Here is a 21,726-nt window from a genome sequence, read left to right on the forward strand (position 1 = left end):
TGTCTTTTCTTAAGCAAATTGTTAAAATGCATTTCATTTTTTTTACTAGGCAGTGCTTATTTAAAAGTCATGATTTGGACTCGTTTCAAGATATGAAACTATTCCTCTGCATAAAAACTCTAGTTTAAGGCTTCGCGCTCTAAATTAAAGTGTCATATTTATATAAAATATAACTTCAATGTTAATAATAATAGTAGTAGTCGACTTCTAAGAAGGATACGTTATGGAGCTTCAAAAATGTAGAAGATCTAAAGATTAACATTTCATACCTAGTTATGGCTCATGTTTTCGAACATTTAACACCTAGTTATGGCTCATATTTTCGAACATTTCACACCTAGTTATGACTCATGTTCTCTAACATTTCACACCTAGTTATGGCTCATGTTTTCGAACATTTCACACCTAGTTATGACTCATGTTCTCTAACATTTCACACCTAGTTATGGCTCATGTTTTCGAACATTTCACACCTAGTTATGGCTCATGTTCTCGAACTATTTTCTCGAATAGTTTATTTTTCAAATCGTAATGCGACTTAAAATAAAAATATAATTTAGAATTCCGAAATCTTGAAAGCAGTAAACATTTTTTCGAGGTTCTTAAAACATACAGTTTTCGTGTTCTTCAAGGCTTAATATTTTAGACAGTTAAAAAGTGTCCTAAATAACAGAAGTAGAGCGACTAGTGGTTAGCGTGCCGGTCTATGAAGCCGAAAGTCCATGGATTGTGCCCTGTTGCTACATAATCGCGCCCTTAGCCTTAGTGTCGTGAGTATATGATAAAGTGTCGGTCAGTCAAACTATCTGATTAAAGAAAAACAAGATGTTCTTTTTAGCTAGGTGTCCCTCTAGTGTATCAACTCAAAACTGAGGATGGCTAGTCCTTGTGTAACTTTGTACGAATATCCAAATATAAATAATACATTGTATGAAACCTTGTGATACAGATGTGATCGTAAACTGCTGCGATATTGAATCTGTAATTATATCCTATGGTTATAAGTATTCAAAACTTATCATGTTTTAAAAACTTTATACTAACATTCAGAGAGACTTACGAGAAAGAAACTGAAATAAAAATAGATTAACACTATCATTTTTTTTTTATTTCATTTTATGTTTCCACCGTTTCACAAACCTTTAATGTTTCTAAGATGATATGGAGTTCTTGCTGTAGAAACAGTAACGCCATGACATGTCTTTCTTAGTTAAATAATGGCTTTATTCATAAAATGTAGACAAAATCGAAGAAAATTTTAAGTAATATACAATAATTTTATTTTTTTAAATTATTTAAACTAATCATTTTGCTAATGTATAAATGAGAAAGAACGTATAATATTTGAATTGTATCATGTACTGAATGCAAATCATAATTACGAGATATACGTGTTTTAACACTTAAAACGTTCCATAACATAACTACGTGATACGTGTGTTGTGAGGCCTAATGGAATACAGAACATAATTACGAGATATACTTGTTTTAACACTTAAAACGTTTCATAACATAACTACGTGATACGTGTGTTGTGAGGCCTAATGGAATACAGAACATAATTACGTAACGTATGTATATTAACCCTTACCGCGCTATATATATGATAATTACAATTTACCTGCTTTATAACATGTACTTTCTACGGAACATTACGCGATACGTGCTGTAACGTTTTCTACCCTAAATATGTTGCGTTTTTAGTAATATGTAGTCTCCACAGAACATAATCACACACAAAAACGACATCACATAGAGTTTAAAATCAAGTTCTTGTCTATCTGATGTCTCGTTGATTGCGTTAAAAATGATCTGCCGAAACTAGAAGAAGGATAATATCTAATTGTTTACTACCTTAGGTTACGTCTTGTGTGGAAAAATGCATATGAGCATAAATGTAACTTAGAAACATAGCTGAAAATATAGCCTGTTGAATTTGCAATATCTACACTAACGAATATTCATAACCCACCTTATTTCTGTTTGCTGACGTTTTATGATGATAGATTGGACGGTTTAAATGTTTATTTTATTATTTAAGATTTCCATGTCCACGTAATATTAAAGGAAAACTCGAGCGCTGATTCCTTGGAAATAATTTGACATCAGTCTATGTATATAATATCAAGTCAGAAATAATATAGCGTATTCCTTGGAAATAATTTGACATCAGTCTACGTATATAATATGAAATCAGAAATCAGATAACGTATTCCTTGGAAATAATTTGACATCAGTCTATGTATATAACACTCAAGTCAGAAATCAGATAACGTATTCCTTGGAAATAATTTGACATCAGTCTATGTATACAATATCAAGTCAGAAATCAGATAACGTATTCCTTGGAAATAATTTGACATCAGTCTATGTATGTAATATCAAGTCAGAAATCAGATAACGTATTCCTTGGAAATAATTTGACATCAGTCTATGTATATAATATCAAATCAGAAATCAGATAACGTATTCCTTGGAAATAATTTGACATCAGTCTATGTATATAATATCAAGTCAGAAATCAGATAACGTATTCCTTGGAAATAATTTGACATCAGTCTATGTATATAATATCAAGTCAGAAATCAGATAACGTATTCCTTGGAAATAATTGGACATCAGTCTATGTATATAATATCAAGTCAGAAATCAGATAACGTATTCCTTGGAAATAATTTGACATCAGTCTATGTATGTAATATCAAATCAGAAATCAGATAACGTATTCCTTAGAAATAATTTGGCATCAGTCTATGTATATAAAATCAAATCAGAAATCAGATAACGTATTCCTTAGAAATAATTTGACATCAGTCTATGTATATAATATCAAGTCAGAAATCAGATAACGTATTCCTTGGAAATAATTGGACATCAGTCTATGTATATAATATCAAGTCAGAAATCAGGTAACGTATTCCTTGGAAATAATTTGGCATCAGTCTATGTATATAATATCAAGTTCTGAAACGAGAAGACAGATTTTGTGAATGATAAATAATCACATTATAAAATTAATCATACCTGTTTTATTTCAATCTTAGATCTACTTCACGTTAAGTACAGAAACTTAAATTATCTATAATGTTTATATTGGTGACTAATTGAAATGTGTTCCTGGAGTTACTAGGTAAATGTATTTTATCGTGTTTAATAATAGTAATTATAAAAATATAAATTTATAAAAGTGTACATAGAGATGTTGAGTATCAAAACATATTTTAAGAAACAATTATTGTTATTATTTATTATTTTAATTGTCTCGTAGTAGCAGGTAATTCTGATGAAAACATCTATAAATTTATTAGTTCGTATTAACTAATACTTTACAAACATTTCATTTCTGATGCAATTACATTCCATTGATAAATCATTTAAAAATAATAATGAAACTAGCGCTTAAGCCATATTGGCGCGGTAACTATCAAATATCAAGGAAAGTTTCTGTCTGTCTATAGACACAACTCCTCCTAAACGAGTTGACCTATCCAGACCAAACTTGGCATGCGAACTTAGTAGTCCAAAAGCAAACCAAATTCGTATACGGAAAAAAATACAAATAATTTATAGAATAACCCATATATCGTTACTGTAGTAACTATTGTAAATAGTCAAATTTGAACAAAACTCACACCACAACAGCATTCTACAAATCAAAAATTGTAAATAAAATTATCAGCATATTGACTTATTTCCCATGATAACCAACATATACAGTAATGAAATATCCAGCTACAATGCAGATGTTGATCTCTGGATCGGAACTTAGATCCTTTCGTCAGGATCTGGAAGGGTTAGGTACTATTGAAGATATATGCGAATGTATTTCAGTTGGTCGTTGTTTGGTCGTGTGACCTGGGATGATCAGGTACAGCTGGACCTCTACTTCCCTCCTTGACTGTTGATTTGAGTGTTGGATGAAGCCTACATTAATTCTTCAGTAGAATACGGTCCGGTAGTTAGGAAAACCTGTTCTTACATCATGCAGTAGCAATGGCTCATTCGTCCACGCGAGAGACCCTTTTCAGTCCTTGAATGTATAACGTCAATTTTTCTGAGATAAACTTCTCTTTTTTTGGGGGTAATTGTCAACATAAAGTTTTGTTCACATAAACAGTTTCATAAATATCAATTGAAAACATATAGCACTAATCCTATTTTCCCGTAAACAAACCCCTTTCAAATATAATTAACACTATATCTAGCTACCGGTTTGTCCAGTAGTAGGTGACCATAGATTACATAAGGTATTTACTAGACTTAGTATCATTATGTATGATAAGGTTTTTCAGCGTTCTTAATGATTCATTTTTGTTAACATTTTTGCGAAAGTAATCTATTAATCTACTCTGACAACACGAGGATGTTTGCGTAATTATGTAAGAATGTTGTGTTTGCGTATGTAGAAACTCTGTATGCTTTAGTTATTATTGAATGTTGTATTGTTTGTAGCTTGTTTACGAGTGATTTGGTTACATTTAACCATGCTGGGCAGGCATACTCTACCACTGGGTGTATGTATGTTTTATATATCTTGAGTATGTTTTCTGTTGCCAGTTAGACATCAGATATTATTTCTAATTTAATTTATGTGTTTAGGCCAATTTAATTTAGAGTCGTAGCTTAGACCAAGGAATTTGGCTGATGTGGCTATCTAGAGAAAAGTTCTGTAAGGGTATATTTTTGGGGGCTGTTTGCTCTTCTCGTTTGATTTTGTGAATAATATGATTTATATTTTAGGGGCGTTTATCTTGATTCTCCATTTGTTACAGTAATTTTCCATTTCACTTAACCGAGGTTGTAGATTTGTTGCTGCTATAGTTGAAGTGTAGGAGCTCTTCCAGATAGCCACATCATCCGCAAACTTGGGACAGAAGCAGATATTTGGATCAGACAGTGACATTTCACTCACAAATATGATGAATAGAATAGGGCTAACTACCCTTCCTCGCGGGACACTTGTCTCCGGGGTAAAGTACTCCGAGAAGGTGCTCGACACATTAATTCTAGCCTTCCTGTTGTCTAGAAAGTTGGAGAACAAACGAGTAATACCTCGCGCTAGTTTCATTTGTAACAATCGATATTTCAATCAGTAGTGCCATATAGTGTCATATAGTGTCGAATGCTTTCTCAACATTGCGAAAGCAAGCGACAGTGCATCCATTTCGGTTAAAACTGTCTACTATTGTTTCTCTTAAACTTTCTAGATGGTCTGTCGTTTTGCCTTTTTTTTCCTAAATCCATTTTGTATTTCAGGTAATTTTGATGTCAATTCGAAATATGCCAAAAGTATTGAACTGGTGATTTTTTCTAGTAGTTTTCCAGTACAGCTCGTTAGGCTGGTTGGATTATAGCTTTCTGGTTTACTTGCTGGCTTACCTTCTTTCAGAAACATTAAAACGTCCGCTAGCTTCCAAGCAGTCGGTATGTATCCATATCTTAGGGATACCTTAAATACAGGAGCTAAATGTTCTTACAGTCTCGGTGTGCCTTTTTTGATAAATATGTATTGTATTTTGTCATGTTGTGGAGCCTTGTTTTTATCATTTTGAGAATGTCTTGTATTTATGGTACTGTTATTGATTTTATGAGTTGTTGAGTCGTGTTTTCTTGAATATTGCTGCTTAGTGGTTGGACATCTAAGGGGCTGACTGGGAAGGTAGGTGAGTAAAGGACCTCTAGGGGACCGACTGGAAAAGTGGGTGAGTATAGAACCTCTAGAGGATCGACTGGAAAGGTGGGTGAGTATAGGACCTCTAGAGGATCGACTGGAAAGGTGGGTGAGTATAGGACCTCTAGGGGACCGACTGGGAAAGGTGGGTGAGTATAGAACCTCTAGAGGATCGACGGGAAAGGTGGGTGAGTATAGGGCCTCTAGGGGACCGACTGGAAAGGTGGGTGAGTATAAGACCTCTAGGGGACCGACTGGGAAGGTGGGAAAGTATAGGAACTTTTTTGTGTTAATATGGTTATTAGATTTATTGTAGTATGGTGTGTTCATTGTAGGTTAATTTGGTGTTTTGCACGTGTTTTCAATGTATTTTCTGAATATTTTTGTTTTTTGTATGTTTATGTTGGCAGTGGGATTATTGTATTTTAGTTGGGGATATATAAATCTTTTTAAGTAAGACCAGAAGCTTTGGGGGGGATGTTTAGTTTTGCCCAATATTCGTCCCAATTATCTGTTTTTAGTCTTTTTATTTCGTTTTTTTTACAGTATTTCTGAGTGTATTTAGTCTGGTTTTCAGATCAGGGTCTTGTTTATTCATATGTATTTTTCGCAGTCTTCTGCGTTCTTTTATTGTACTTAGGAGTTGTTTATGGGGTTTGCATAGTTGATTTGAATATTGTATTGCTGTTGGGATGCATATTTCAGCTGCTTTTATAACGCACTCTGTGATTATACAACAGTAATCATCGATAATAGTGTAGTTTTCGACACTATTTACAGTTCTTTCGGTCAAATTATTTATTATCTCCTGGTATTTTGTCCAGTTTGCTTTTATGTAATTAGAGTCGGGGGTATTTATTCGTTGATTATAACTTGGACAGAGATCAAAATTGCACCAGATTGGTAGCTGATCACCGTCTATGTCCTCTCCGACATTAAATGAAATGAATGAGTTTACTATAGAACTAGAACATATACATAAATCTAAAATATCACTACTATTATCTGCACAGCTTGTGTGCGTTGAGGTATTGCTGTTGAGTGGGATACTGTCGGTATCCTCTAAGAATTTTTGCAGTTCTCTACCGTTTGTTTTAATCATGGCACATCCAAATAGATCATTTTTACTATATACAGGTTTATATCTAAGTCATTTCTCGGAGAGCAAAATAGGCCAGTGATAGTAAGAGTAGTGTTATTTTATAAGGTTAATTCTAGAGTCATACTTTCATTTTCAGAAGTAAAGCTGATATTATTTACAGATAGGGTGCTTTTATAGAGGTGTGTCTTTTGTTTTTCTGTGATGTCTTACAGAAACGTGGTTGTTTATATTAAATCTGTTACGTTTTTTTCACCAATGTCTCTGTAATTGTCATTATATCCGCTCTGGTGCGATTTATCATATCTTCGATCTCAGGCCTCTTGGAAGTTAGACCACCTTGGATGTTGACGTGGAGAACTGTGGGTTTATTTATTGTTTGTGAATAAGTAGGTTGTCATTATTGATGGTAATATGTGTGCTAGGTGTTTCTTGGCGATGTTTATCATTATTGTTACGAAGTCATCTTTCTGCTGTGGGCTGCTGATTTCTGTGACAAATTTGGATACCATGTTTTTTGAACGTTGTTGAAGTGGTTAGTTTTCGTTCTTCTTGCATTTTGTTCAGATTCTTGGTTTGTTTTTTCTTGGGGTATTTTGCCCGTTGTTTCGTTGAAAACTACTTTTGCGTATGTTTTTGCGGTTTCGGTATTTTTAAGCGTTGGTAGGAGAGGTACCTTGGTTGTTGATAGTGTTTGCTGTGTATTTGTTTTATGTGTGTTACGTTTTGTTTTATCTGTGTCATTTTGTAGCTGTTGGACTTGTGTGTTCTTCCTTATATTAAAAAGGTTTGTTTTTATGCATTTGTATTTAGTGCATCATTTATATGCGGATGATAAAGATATTGCTGCTATTTATGTTTCCCGCTCTTTTCTAATTCACACCATTTAACTTCCGGTTTATAATATGGTTAGAGTAAGCGCTTAAGCCTGAATTAGAGAAATATGTCATAATTATATTAGTTTTTACGATACTTTATACTTCTCTTGAAGCAAAATTCAAGATCACTATTCAATTTAATGCATTACATGTACCAAGTTCAGACAGTAGAAATCTTGACTACATCTCTTCTGTGAAATTGGCTGCTTTGAACAAGAAGTGACGCAACTGCTTTGCCATCTCTGCCAAGTTTCTCGACTTGACTTTTACACCTCCTCACTTCCGATCCACTTTCCCTGTCTTACAGCAATTTTCTTGGAGAATGACTGCTACTAAAAATTCTTGCAGAGATTTTGTTCATTTTTAGCAAATTTGAGTGTATTTTCCACGTTTTTAAGAGAAAAAAAGAGACAGAGGAGTGCAATCTCCTTAAAATAACCTGCAAAATTTTTAAGGTGAAACATTTAAAGTGCATTAGAAAAGCTCCCAAAAGTAACCCATTATTGACCAAGAGTGCAGTTTTACTTGTAGACTTTCACCGGATCTATCGGGCTTTCAGGAAGAGCAGAGCTTGCCGCTCAAACAATTAGTCAAATTGCACATCTACTTACTTGTTCAGTCGTGAAATAAAGGGAAACACAAGCACATGTACAAGTGCAAAATATACACATGAAACAATATACTGATAATAAAGCAAAGAAACGTATATAGTCACATTATAGAAACGTTAAACTTTAATGTTCTCACAACGTATTTCATTTCACATGTGATGAAACAAAATATCACTGCTTACAATCCATTCGACACTTTTGAAATAAAACTCGTCTTCTCAAATAACCGAGACAAAAGACGGTTCTTAAATAAAGGCATAAAACACGTATCGGTTGATAAGATAAAAATATCAGGTTCTGTTTTCCTATTATAACAGCTCAGAATAGTGCTGAAGTCAATGATAAGTCGATAGCAAGCTTCATCAAAACTAATATCACTAGAGAGAATCGTGTATATCATTTTTGGAAGCTTTGCAGAAGGGATGTTCGAAGAATTCAGGTGTTATTTTCTACATTTGTCATATATTAAATTTCAATGGACGTTTAAAGTGGTTCCACAGTTTTGTCTTAATTATTTCCAAAAACCCATAGCTGAGATTTTCCTTATCTCTATAAAAGTTAATGTGTGTAATAGGAAACTGAAACATTAAACCATTGCGATTTACACATGTGATACAGGTGTTTGAATACGTTATATTAAAAAGATTTTGAATATGCAAATCACCAAGTAACGTGAAAATCACAGCCGATACGACATCGCGATGCAACGGCATGTAAGAGAAATACATTTTGACATTTTTTTTTTACATTTCATAGGTAGAATGATGTCACATAAAAGTGATCTCTTTTGGATTATTTATGGAACAGCTTTTTCTGACGCAAAATATTCATACTCAAACCATAAAGATATGTTCAGATCGGAGATTTGTAATTTTCAAGACGGTGCTATGCCTTGTACTTAATGGCATTCGAAAACAAAGGAATATGGGTCAAATTGGGACAACTTAGAGATAGCCCTGCAACAATCATACTCCAGTTGTGGAAAGCAAAGTGCAGCGTCTTGTAACAGGTGAGAACCCACGGTCATAAAAGTCAGTGGAAAGAGTTGTTCATGTATCCCAGACAACAGTAAAAAGCATAATCAGGAACAATTTCTGTCTGAAAAAGCGACACAAGTTATTTCCATGACATATCTGTTCAACCGCCGCAGTTGGAAAATGAAACGGGTATTTGTGTTATTCTGTAAGAACAAATATATATCATGTCGTCAGTCACAGCACCTATAGATTTCTGTGCGATAGGCCTGTGAAAACGGGCGTTGGAAAAGCATCGTCACCGTACACTAGATGAGTTATGGAAAGCCTATAAGGAGGAGTGGTATGCTATGGAGATGACAGCTTTACAACGGAGAATTTTGCACATACACTACACTATGGAGATATTGTCAAGATACGTGATCGTCAGATAGAACATGAACGGATATGGCGATATGGCCTATAACGACACAGTGAGGCTTCAAAAGCATTTTTATATAACGTAGTTAACCCCTGTTTAAAGTAAACAGTCATTTTTTTTTATCTGTGTTTGAGTTAGCAACTAGTTCCTATTCGAAAGAAATTAGTGAGTTGGTGTCCAATACGGTTATTAGTTGTCCCAATACGGTTATTAGTTGTCCCAATACGGTTATTAGTTGCCCAAATACGGTTATTAGTTGTCCCAATACGGTTATTAGTTGTCCCAATACGGTTATTAGTTGTCCCAATACAGTTAGCAGTTTTCCTGTTTCGATTCTTCTTGATATCAGGTTATACTAACCACCAATTATCCAAATCACTACCGAAACAAGCCCTAACTGCCCTAAAACTATTTAGGATTAGTTCACAACTGGCAGAAACCCGTAGCTCACTCTGCCGATTCTGATAAAACAGTCCAATACTGTCCCAAAAAGTGAAGAATATTTTAGTTTCGTAAAAAAAGATATTTGAGTTTATAACACATCTTTTGTTGAATCTATGCTATAAAACAACGTATCACACGCTTTTGTTAATTTATTTGTCTTACGAAACTGTTTTGTTCTCTGATAACGCTTTTACCCAAAATTAATGCCGGGAAGAAAGTTTCAACGACAAAAAATTTCAGAATGTACATAATTTATTTAACAGACTAAATTTATACAGGCCATTAGACATCGTTTTTTTTTTTTTTTGCATAATTAAAGAATGAATTAAGTGATTTCATGCTTGACACTGTTTTCGTGTTTCTTTTATTACTTCCTAATATGTGAGTTCATTATAGTAAGGTTAAAAAACGTCGAGTTTGACTGAATTGTGTCAGCATTTTTGTTAGCGTCTGAACATGGTGTCATCCTTCCCATACCTTCTGTGTATTATTTATTATTAATGACAAAACCTATATATATATTCATAATTTCAGATAAAATGTCTTTAGCGGCACATCCTTAATTGTTTAAAGTTAAGTGCAAAGCTATACAATGGGCCATCTGTGCTCTGCCCACCACGCGTATCGAAATCCGGTTTCTAGAGTTGTTGTAAGCCGGCATACCTACAGCTGTGCCACTGGAGGCTCTTGTTTAATAACAGTAAAGTAAATTAATTTTAATAATAGTAGTAAGTCAAATTTGCTATTTAATAATGATAGAGTAAACTTATTTTTCACAACGTTAAGGTAAGTCCATTATTTAGCAATGATAAAGTCAATGTATTAAGTATACTTTACTGTTATTAAACAAGAGCCTTCAGTGGCACAGCGGTATGTATGCGGATTTACAACGCTAGAAACCGGATTTCGATACGCGTGGTGGGCATAGCACAGATGGCCCATTGTGTAGCTTGTGCTTAATTACAAACAAACAAACAGTATTAATAATAAACCCCCTAGTGGCTCAGCGGAAAGTCTGAGTGCTTATAACGATAAAAATCTGATTTCGATGCTCATGATAGGCAGACCTAAAGACCACTTTATTCAGAGTTGCGTTAAATAACAAAACATATATTAATAGTAAGGTAAATTCATTTTGAAACAGGTAACGAAAATTCATTGTTTGATTATAAAATTCACTCTTTATTAACGGTAAGACATTTTCTTTTCAAAATCGTTAACCAAGTTAATTATTCAATAATTATAACTTTTCTATGTACATTTGCAACATAAGTTTATATGTTAAATTATCTTAGAAGTAGCATTATAATTTAATAGCTAATCTAAGTGAACTCTAATGTTACGACGCTTATCAACAAAATATATCAAGCCTATGAGATTACCAGCAGACATCTAAGTCTCATTTACAAAACTTTCAGTGATTTAATATGAGTTTCAAAGCGACAAAACAATGCCTTTTAGTGTAACTTGCACCATCCCCAGTGTCTCATATTTAAGTCTGCAGGCTTATGACGTTAAAAATAGGGTTTCGATACCCGTGATGGGCAGAGCACTGATAGCCCATTGTGTAGCTTTGTACTTAATAACAAACAAACTATAGTGCAGATGGAATGTCACTAGAAAATCATTATTAAATATAAATAAAGATTTGTTTTTCAATTTAGAGAAAAGAACGGAGCTTGTAAGGTTTTTTTTTTATGTTTAGAATACTTTTCGTGTTCAAAATGTTTTTGTCTCACCTAAAATAAAACATTTCTTAATCATACATTTTAACAACAATATTCAAAATGTTGCAAAAATCTGGAAGAAAGTATAATTTAAAATAATCTGGTAGAAATTATATTTCATTAATATCTTTTCAAAATATCACCGGGAACAAAGTGGACAACGTTACGCATGACCATGTTATTATGAGCACATTAATTCTGAATAAACACAACGTCGATAGTAATAAGCTTATGAAACAATTTTCGATTCCTTTTGAAACCTATGTGTTAAAGAGGAGATAAAAATTACAAAAAATGAAGTACCATTTTTAACCTGTTGAACAACTTTATACTATGGTTTTCGAAAAAATAAAACTTTATACAAATAACTGGTTTTTGTCTTCAATGTAGTTTTCTCTAAAGAAATCTCTGGCAGTTTCTTTTAACTAAATGTTTAATTTGTTCTAGTATTAAATACGAAACATTCGAGTGTCTGATGTATATAAGATATTTTATGGTTCTAACGGCAAGCATGAAATTAAACGCCTAGTGATTTCTAGTAGAACTTTGGAATATTATAATGTCTTGTGAATATAATACATTTTGTGGTTCTGGTAGCAAGCATGAAATTAAACGCCTAGTGTTTTCTAGTACAACTTTGGAATATTAAAATGTGTTATGAATATAATACATTTTGTGGTTCTAACCGCAAGCATGAAATTAAACGCCTAGTGATTTCTAGTAGAACTTTGGAATATTATAATGTCTTGTGAATATAATACATTTTGTGGTTCTGGTAGCAAGCATGAAGTTTTAAACATGTGACGTAAAAATAGAAATAAAGCGGTGGTTCAGGTAGTAACTATGAAATGTGACATTGATGTAATATTTTTGTTGGTTACAGTAGCAGCTACGTTGTTTTAGAACTTTTACTGAGTAGTACTTTTGGCTTGCATCAATAAGAGTTGGCTGGCTCGATTATCATAATTTTTGGTGTGGTAGCTAAAACTGGGCTATTTTGTTTTAGGTTTTTATTTTTCAAAATGGAGACAAAGGCTACTGAAATAGGGCATTAACACTTTTTTATATAGAATTTTGGCTTGCATAATTAAGATTTCGCTGGCTCGATTATTGTAATTTTTTGTATGGTAACTGGAAACTGTCTGACTGTGCACATGAACTATCTATTTTTAGGATTTTTGACTAAGAATGGAGGATAAAAAATACCCTGAAACAGGAAAACATTTCTACATTTTTCTAGACTCGTGGTTTTGAATTCAAAGACAAAAGTACTTAATCAGTTGAATAATTCAATTATTACTTCCAGAAAGCAGTGTATGTAATCATCATCTAATGATGTCATCAGAAATTTAACACCAAAAGAAAAAAGAAAGGGAACATTATCTGACATTGTCCTTTTTACAGTTTTTGCTTCCTTAACGGTTACTCTCAGCTAGTTTAAACAAGCAAAGAAAACACTTTTCAAAAAAAGGAAGTAAATGTAGGGATGGCTAATAACAATTCCTTCAGAACCATTGCAAACAAGATATTAAGGATGGCACTTGCATCATCCCTACATAATAGTACAGGCATACAGTGTATTAGAATGTTAATAGATAAAAATAGGATAAATTTAACTCAATTGTGATTGAATGGTTATATGTTACTATATATCAATTCTTACTTGTGCTATTATGTAGCGATGATGCAAATGCCATCCATACTATCTTGTTTGCATTGTTTTTCAAGGATTGATATGAGCTATCACTACATTTACATCCTTTTTTGAAAAGTTTTGCTTTACTTCTTTAATTCTTTTTGTTTTTATATGCAGTATTTCAATAGACATAGGAAGGTTGTATTTACAACGAAATTCTAAATACAACGAGGTTCTAACTATAATATTTATTGGTTATCTATTATTGGCTGGTAATTCCCGTTTCAATCATTCAACCAATCAATTAACTAGGCAGGCATTTTGGGTTTAAAATGTAACAAGCCCAGAAGGGGCTTGAAAGACAACCAGGGGCGCTGAGAAACCGTTGTTTCTCTTTGCCCCTGCTTCATGTTTTACCCTGCACTTAAGCCTTTTAAAGTAACATCAAATTTATATAGGAAAGTTAACTTCAAAAGGTAATTATAACATCGTTCACACTTGAATTATGATTTTTTAGTCACTATTAGTTATTAATAATACTTATAAAGGCGGATACTCCGTATGAAACTATGTCACCTCAGTGAAACTGGTTGACACCGTTGTTTTGGTTTTTGAGTTATCATGTAATGAAAACGAAGTAGAAGAAAGAAGAACAAGAAATTCAAACTTTTTGCTATGATATTTTCAGACATTCCTAGAAGTTGTAACTCAGTAATTACCCAGATATTGTTATAAAAGGAAACACAGTATAGTACTATAAAGTTCTGATGACCCAATGAGGAGATATTTAATATACCATTTCGATGAACAACTCGAGCTTGACTGATAAACAGTGTAAAGGGAATTCATTTTTCTCTAGATAAAAGTTTTACGTCTATTTAAAACGGGAGAGTGTGAAGCATCGTGCTAATTTACCCCCCCCCCCCACTCCTTCCCATACACACGCGCAAACATTAAAAACACTTATATTTTTGTACTGCATTCATTCGGTAGTATATAATAGAACATTTAAGTTGAGATGAAGTAAAAAGTGTTTTAACTCGTGATGAGATTCAAGCTCTGACGATTGAAAAAGGGCCTTATCTATTTCAACAGAATTATAACGTTTTTGGAACTACCTTTGACTTTTTTTTACTTACTGTGAAACCTTGAATCGATAGATATATATTTGTATAGATGAGCAGTCAAAGCTGATATCAGCTCAATCATTTAGTCACATGCATTTAAATCTTTTACATTCTTCTATCGTAACAGATTCGAAATTAAACGTTGGATCCACGTACGTTCTTTTCTGCTATTACAATGGGGTAGAAATACGACAATTATATGTAAATAATTTACATTCTGCTATTATGATAGAATTTGGCCCAGTGATTAGAATGCCGGAATGTGGATCCAAGATTCCGTGGTTTGCGCCAAGTTATCACAAAAAAATAAAATAAAAAATCAGGCTCCGCTCTTTGGAGGTGTAGGTGTGTCGTAAGAGTAATAGTCAAATCCCACTATCCGACTAGAATAGTCCACGAGTTGGTGGTGTTGAATAGCTGCCTTTCCTCTTATCTATCATTCAAAATTAGGGACAGCTAGTGCAAATGGCCTTGGAGTAATTTTGCGCGAAATTCAACAAACGAACAAACATTACAACAAATTCGGAATGCAAAATCATATCTACATACGTTATATTATTTTATTACAATAGATTCGAAATATAACATTATATCTAAATGCGTAATATTCTGCTATTGCGACAGAGTCAAAGTAAAACATGTAACATTAAATCTAAATGCTTTATAGTCTGCTATTGCAACAAATTCAAAATACATATAACATTATATATCTTTGTAAGTTACATAACATGAATAGTTTTAATGTACTTGGCTGGAAAAATCAGGGTTATTACAATCAAAATATCGAAAGTAAGTAGCAATAGAACATGAAACTAATCACATTTGTGTATCATATATTGGAAAATTAGAGTCGTTACAGTTAAAATATCGAAGTTAAGTAACAGTAGATCATGAAAACGAACCACATTACAATCACTTTACAATTTCATCATTATTATTGTATTACGTTTTATGAGAGTAATGATAAACCAGGGATCTCTTAAAAAGAAGCGTTGCATAGCATTTATTCTACGTTAGCTAAAGTCCACACATTAAGTTCTTACGTCACCTAGAAGTTTAAAGCAAGTTAAATAGGGTTGTTGAAATAGTCTTTTAGCAAACAACTAACTTGACCTATAGAAACATAACTACGAAATTATTGTGGTTATATTTCTAATGACTACAGTCATTTTTCTAAGTAGGCTTATCATACTTTACGGCTTTACGTTAACCGAGTAGTCTGAGGAATGAAAATGTTTTACTGCCAGTAGGTTAATCCTTTAACTGAGCTGATAAAAGTGCTTGTCTTACGCCACTTCTTCGAGCAGTAAATCGAAACCCATGAGTTGTAGATGACATCTCATAGAAAATCTATGACTCGCAGATGACATCTTATAGAGCATCACACTAAGGGCTGGACATGGGTTTCCAGAAATTGGAGTATGTCCTAAAATCGGAGTTAGGTGGAGAGGTAACTAGAGGTACGGCATACTCTCGCATTTCCATTTCTGATCATATTGTTGGATTAACAATTTAAACATTCAGTACAATTTGTGGAATATCTTATTTTAAGCCATTCGTCAGGCAAGTGCTTGAAACCCAATAGGTGCCAAATCAACCAACACCTGTTTGACCCCTTCAACAGACTTTCCGAAATGTCACAGCTATATGTGAAGAATGAACCAATGGGAATGTAATAAACAAAAATATGTTATTGTTAGTGGTTAAAGTTGAAAAAAAATACATTTTCAGTTGATGAATAATTTAAATATATATATATATATCTAGTCTCTGAAAAACGGCTCTCGACAACTACCCCATTGTAGCTTAAGATAAATCCGTGAATACATATATGATGTTGAGTCTTTGATAAGCAGTAGCTCGTTTTAAATGGAAATCTACTCGTTTTTTTAAAGATGTATAGACACAATGAACTAAAGGACCGTACGTTGAAATGGTCGGAGAAAAAAAAATAATAGTATACAGTTGATAATGTAACGCCTGCTACACACGCTTAGTGTACATGTTACTATATATGTGTTTTATTTATCTCTTCTCTTCACTCTATGCCTATAAATGGCGCGTTCTATTGTTTGTTTGTTTTTTAAAAAAAAGAGGTTAAAAGAGTTTAAAGACCATAAACTGAAAAACTGTAAGTCGAGAAAAATATCACGTATATATTATAATTATTTTGGCAATTAAGTTTGTAAATGAAGATAAAAACTGTCATGGTTTGTCGCTAAGTAAAATAAAACATACCTGAAGAATTGATTATTATAAACTAAGGGCATCATGTAAAGTTATCTGGCCTAGAAACACGTGAGCAGCCTTAAGTCCAATTTAAAGAATAAAACATGGTCTATCGTAAAACTATATATTTTTAGCTGCGCCATAACTGCTCATAGAATGCCTCTGAGGTTTTGTCTTTTTTTTAAGTAAAAACACTTAACTCATAGCTCCATCTTTTGATCGATTTGAGATCTAATTACAGCCGCGGCTATTGAGGATTCCCCCTTGTTTTTTTCTTTTGTTCTGTACTGGATTTCTTTTCTTCTTTTTTGAGAGAGAAAGTATACTTTTAGTTTTTATATAATAGTAATTAATAATTACCTTTTAAAATCCACTCAATTCCTTTTAGAAGACACCTGAACAATCCGCTATCTAATAAAATATTTACACGTTATATATAGTATTCTATATGTTGTTACTTGTTCAGTAAAACTACATATTATTTATTGCTACTGTATGATTCAAAAGTGTTCAGTATATTGTTATCACGTTATTAGCTACCGTATAATTCAAGTGTTCAGTGTGTTTTGATTACGTTATAAGCTACCGTATAATTCAAAAGTGTTCAGTTTGTTTTTATCACGTTATAAACTACCATATAATTTGAGTGTTCAGTGTGTTTTTATTACGTTATAAGCTACCGTATAATTCAAAAGTGTTCAGTTTGTTTTTATCACGTTATGAACTACCGTAAAATTTGAGTGTTCAGTGTGTTTTTATTATGTTATAAGCTACTGTATAATTCGAAAGCGTTCAGTGTATTTTTTATTACGTTATAAGTAGATTTATTTTCTGATGTTTCATTTTATTTTTTTTTCAAATTTATTATACAGACAACACAAAAAGGCTGCGGTGTATTAAAGAAATCTTAACAGTTGTTGTCTTAACTCTTATTTTTTCTTAGTTAAAGACACAATTATTCTCACCTTAGCTCAGCAATGATCACAGGTTCTAGTGTCTTTTCGAAGTCTAAATGAATAAACATTTAGTTATGTAAGTCTAGGCATGTGTTATTTCAATAAATCGAAACTTATACATTAATCATATGGGTATTACTGATGAAAATTAATCATATAAACGTTATTGATGGAAATTAATCATACAGGTACTACTACTAATGGCGATTTTTACTCAGTACTTTTCACCAAATCCTGTCTCGTTACACCTTAAAAAATTGGACAATCTATATCACGCGAAACCACCTTTATTTTAACATAAACTACATCGAAGGTATTAACTGACATTTTTTATTTTCCATGTGGTAATAAACTATCATAAGCTTCATTTTCAAAGCTTATTTCTCTCAATATTTATTCTTAAAATGCAAACAAAAAGAAAACGAAACACAATCGGTATTTACCCACAGTGCCCAGTTTTGAAACCAAGACTTACTAACGCATTATTCAGACAGGTTCACTATCAGTATCACCACTGTACCGTGACCTAGCCATTGAAATCCGGACTAACTCACGGGAAAACAATGCGAAATAAGGCATAACTACGTTTTCAACACTATCTCTTTACATTTAATATAAAATGTAGATTGTTACTTCAAATGCTAAAGGATAAAATAAAGCAAATCTTATGAGTTCGTAAAAAAAAAAAGAAACAAAATACAGCTATACTTAGCAGTCCATTAAGAAAAGCAGACAACCGTTGTCTTGGTTGTTTGTCTTATTATTAAGATAACGAAAGAACCACTTTATTTACAGGATAACTAATAATTAATATAAGACTGGAAGTTTGAAATCTTGAATTCCGTAGAACTAGATCCCCACAGTTAGCATTTACCAATCTGAAACTTTAATGAGTAAATTATTAACAAAAACTATCTGTGGGTGAAAAAAGTGTTAATTAAAAGGATTACAAAATCTGACTAAAAACAAAATATTGCTTCTCTTGTGAAACGTCATGAGCTGCAAAAAGTGACACACAGACGGTCATCAACAGTCCACAGTTTTTTATCACAATGGTGTCACGTGTCTTCTTACAGAGATCTGCTATTATAGATATTCAAAGCTGGATACTATTTGAAAAATTTAGTTTGTGTTAGACAATCGCTATGCAAACCAAATTTATCGTGTGTTTTTTTTTTCTCATAAAAAATTCATTATTCCAAGTCTAGATCATATAATGTATTTCATAGCAACTGACATTTTCATCACTTACTATTATTTGTTCGCTTAATTTCGCGCAAAGCTACTTGTGGTCTATATGTACTAGCGGACCATAAGCTAGAACAGTTAATCAACACTACCCACTGCCAACTCCTGGGCTACTTTTTACCAACATATAACTCTCCTACGGTTGAAAGGACAAGCATGTTGGGTGACGCGATTTAATCCCGCGATTCGCAGGTTGGGAGTCGAAAGCCCTAACGACCAGGCAATATCAGGCCTTCACCGTTTAGTAAAATACTAAATATTGATTCAGATTTTACTAATATGTTTTCTGCGTTCTATTTCCCTTTGTTTGCTGTGCTTTACACGAATCTAAACTAAATCAAAAAGTATGTATCGTTAATTCTATTTATTACTCAAAATAAGAATAGCGGTGTACAAATCACATGATACAAACATGCTGAAGAATATGTAATAAAACAGATTAGCCTTATAATCGTACAAATCACATGATACAAACATGCTGAAAAATATGTAATAAAACAAATTAGCCTTATAATCGTACAAATCACATGATACAAACATGCTGAAGAATATGTAATAAAACAGATTAGCCTTATAATCGTACAAATCACATGATACAAACATGCTGAAGAATATGTAATAAAACAGATTAGCCTTATAATCATAGTGTTTTAGATGAGTATATTTTATCTGCCAGATATAATTTTATTATTTGCTATAATTTTAGAGTATTGTCAAATACGAAACCATCTCTTTATTTCAAAAAAGTAACTATTGAATTTTCCTTTTAAGTTATTGCAGTTCAATTTATTGTTCATGTAATTTTAACGGTTTAAAAAGTAGTGTAAAAATGCACAATTACGTACCAACTAAACTGAAGTTAAAACAAGAAGCTGTTATTTAAACATTTAGAATACTTTTGAAATATAAATTTAAGTATTGAAAAAAAAATTCATTTTTTCTATTAAGATCTTGACCTTACAAAAATTATCTTACATTGGAGAGGCTGATAAAAAAAATGCCAACATAACTGTAAAAAAATATTTCTGATAAAACCTAAGTTACAATTTACCTGCTAGAGCAAAGAGAACAGCAAAAGTTGCTGCGCGCAGGATCGAGGATTTCATCTTGAGCACAGACCGTCTCTCAGTGTCAGGAGTGAAGGTCCTCAGGTGTCTAGGTGAGAAGTGAGATCGTGCAGTTCGCCTTATCGACGTTTGGTCCAATAACAAGGAGTCCTCTTCTGGCTGTCAGGAAGTCGATCTTTCTGTCACCTTTCTTGTCTTGTAACTTCTGTTACATATATCACGTTCTTCCTAGCTAGTGGCTCAGCTAAACGAAACGTCACTTGGTTTCAGCCCACGCACTTTTGTATGCTATCGCGATGCCCAAGAATATTCGAAAATTTATAGCAATGATGCTGATTCGCTCTTCAGATGCTTTTCTAGTTGGTGTGTAGTTGAACTTAATAACTGATTTTATAAAGTTTTGCCATCAGCGCTGCCACCAGTGGCTTAAAAATGAGGCCTTTGCTAAATAAGTAACTAAATTGCAAATCATATTTCAAAGAATCAACTTCTTAGAGTTTATCACATAAAATGTATGGGTTTTATAACCATTAAATATGAAGAGATTTTCACTGAGTGTTGGTGTTCTTTGTAACTCAACATGTTCCTAACTTATTTGCTGAAACATATAAAAGAAGTATGTTTCTTGAAATGTCTTTAATGCAGCCAGATTGATAGTTATGAATTTGACCGAGTGAAGAGGCTGTAGTCAATTTTAAACTTAGCATATTGCTGTCTGTAGCATCATAGTTTTGCTTCGAGAGAGAATATTCTAATTTGATTTTATCTGCACAAAAACAATTATTTTAGATGTTACAAAATACATGATGTAAATACTTCCCGATATAATTTCACAAGGTCTTACATGGGTTAAGCAAGTTTTTTTCTAAACAATATCTCTTTTATGATTTGATAATGATGATCTCTATAGAGTGATGGTCCGATATCTTTAAGAATAAAGTTTGACAATATTTTTGAGGGACATTAATAATCCACTATCACACGTAAACATGTTAAAATATCTTATTTGTATGGTAACTAAAGTAACTTAATATTTTAAGTTCGGTAGTACTTCATAGTAGAGATCGACAAGGATTCCAAATAATTCACGCGCCGAAAAAACACCCTATCGAATTCCTAAGCGAAACATCGATCATTCAAAGTATGATTACGATATGTTATGCACATATATAATAACAATACGCTAAAAAGGTTGCTAAGATGTCCGGTATAAAAATTCAAAAATTTCTAAAACAGCAACTTTTTCGTCTATTACCTACCTACCTGATCACGTCAGCGAGGCTAGTGCCTAGACTGCTCTGACTATCATTACAAGATTTCCCCAGCTTACTTGACTGGTCTGTGGGTATCCGCTTTTGATATTCCGATAAAAATCCATATATATATATACAAGTATAATATAAATGGTAAACATATCATGCACGTACATAAATATCTTTTCAACCCAACGAATGGCGCTACATATCGATGTATAGACACGCGACAGTTTCTAAAGGTAAAGTATATGCTTTATACAGGTATAACATAAGAAGTAAGTAAACAAGAGTATTAAAAAATCATGAATTCTAAAATGAAGTAGGGATCCTGCTATAAAACGTAATGAAACAAGACTATTAAAAAATTATGAATTTTAAAATG

The sequence above is a fragment of the Limulus polyphemus genome, unplaced genomic scaffold, assembly GCF_000517525.1.
Source record: "Limulus polyphemus unplaced genomic scaffold, Limulus_polyphemus-2.1.2 Scaffold305, whole genome shotgun sequence".
In the NCBI taxonomy this organism is placed as follows: domain Eukaryota; kingdom Metazoa; phylum Arthropoda; class Merostomata; order Xiphosura; family Limulidae; genus Limulus; species Limulus polyphemus.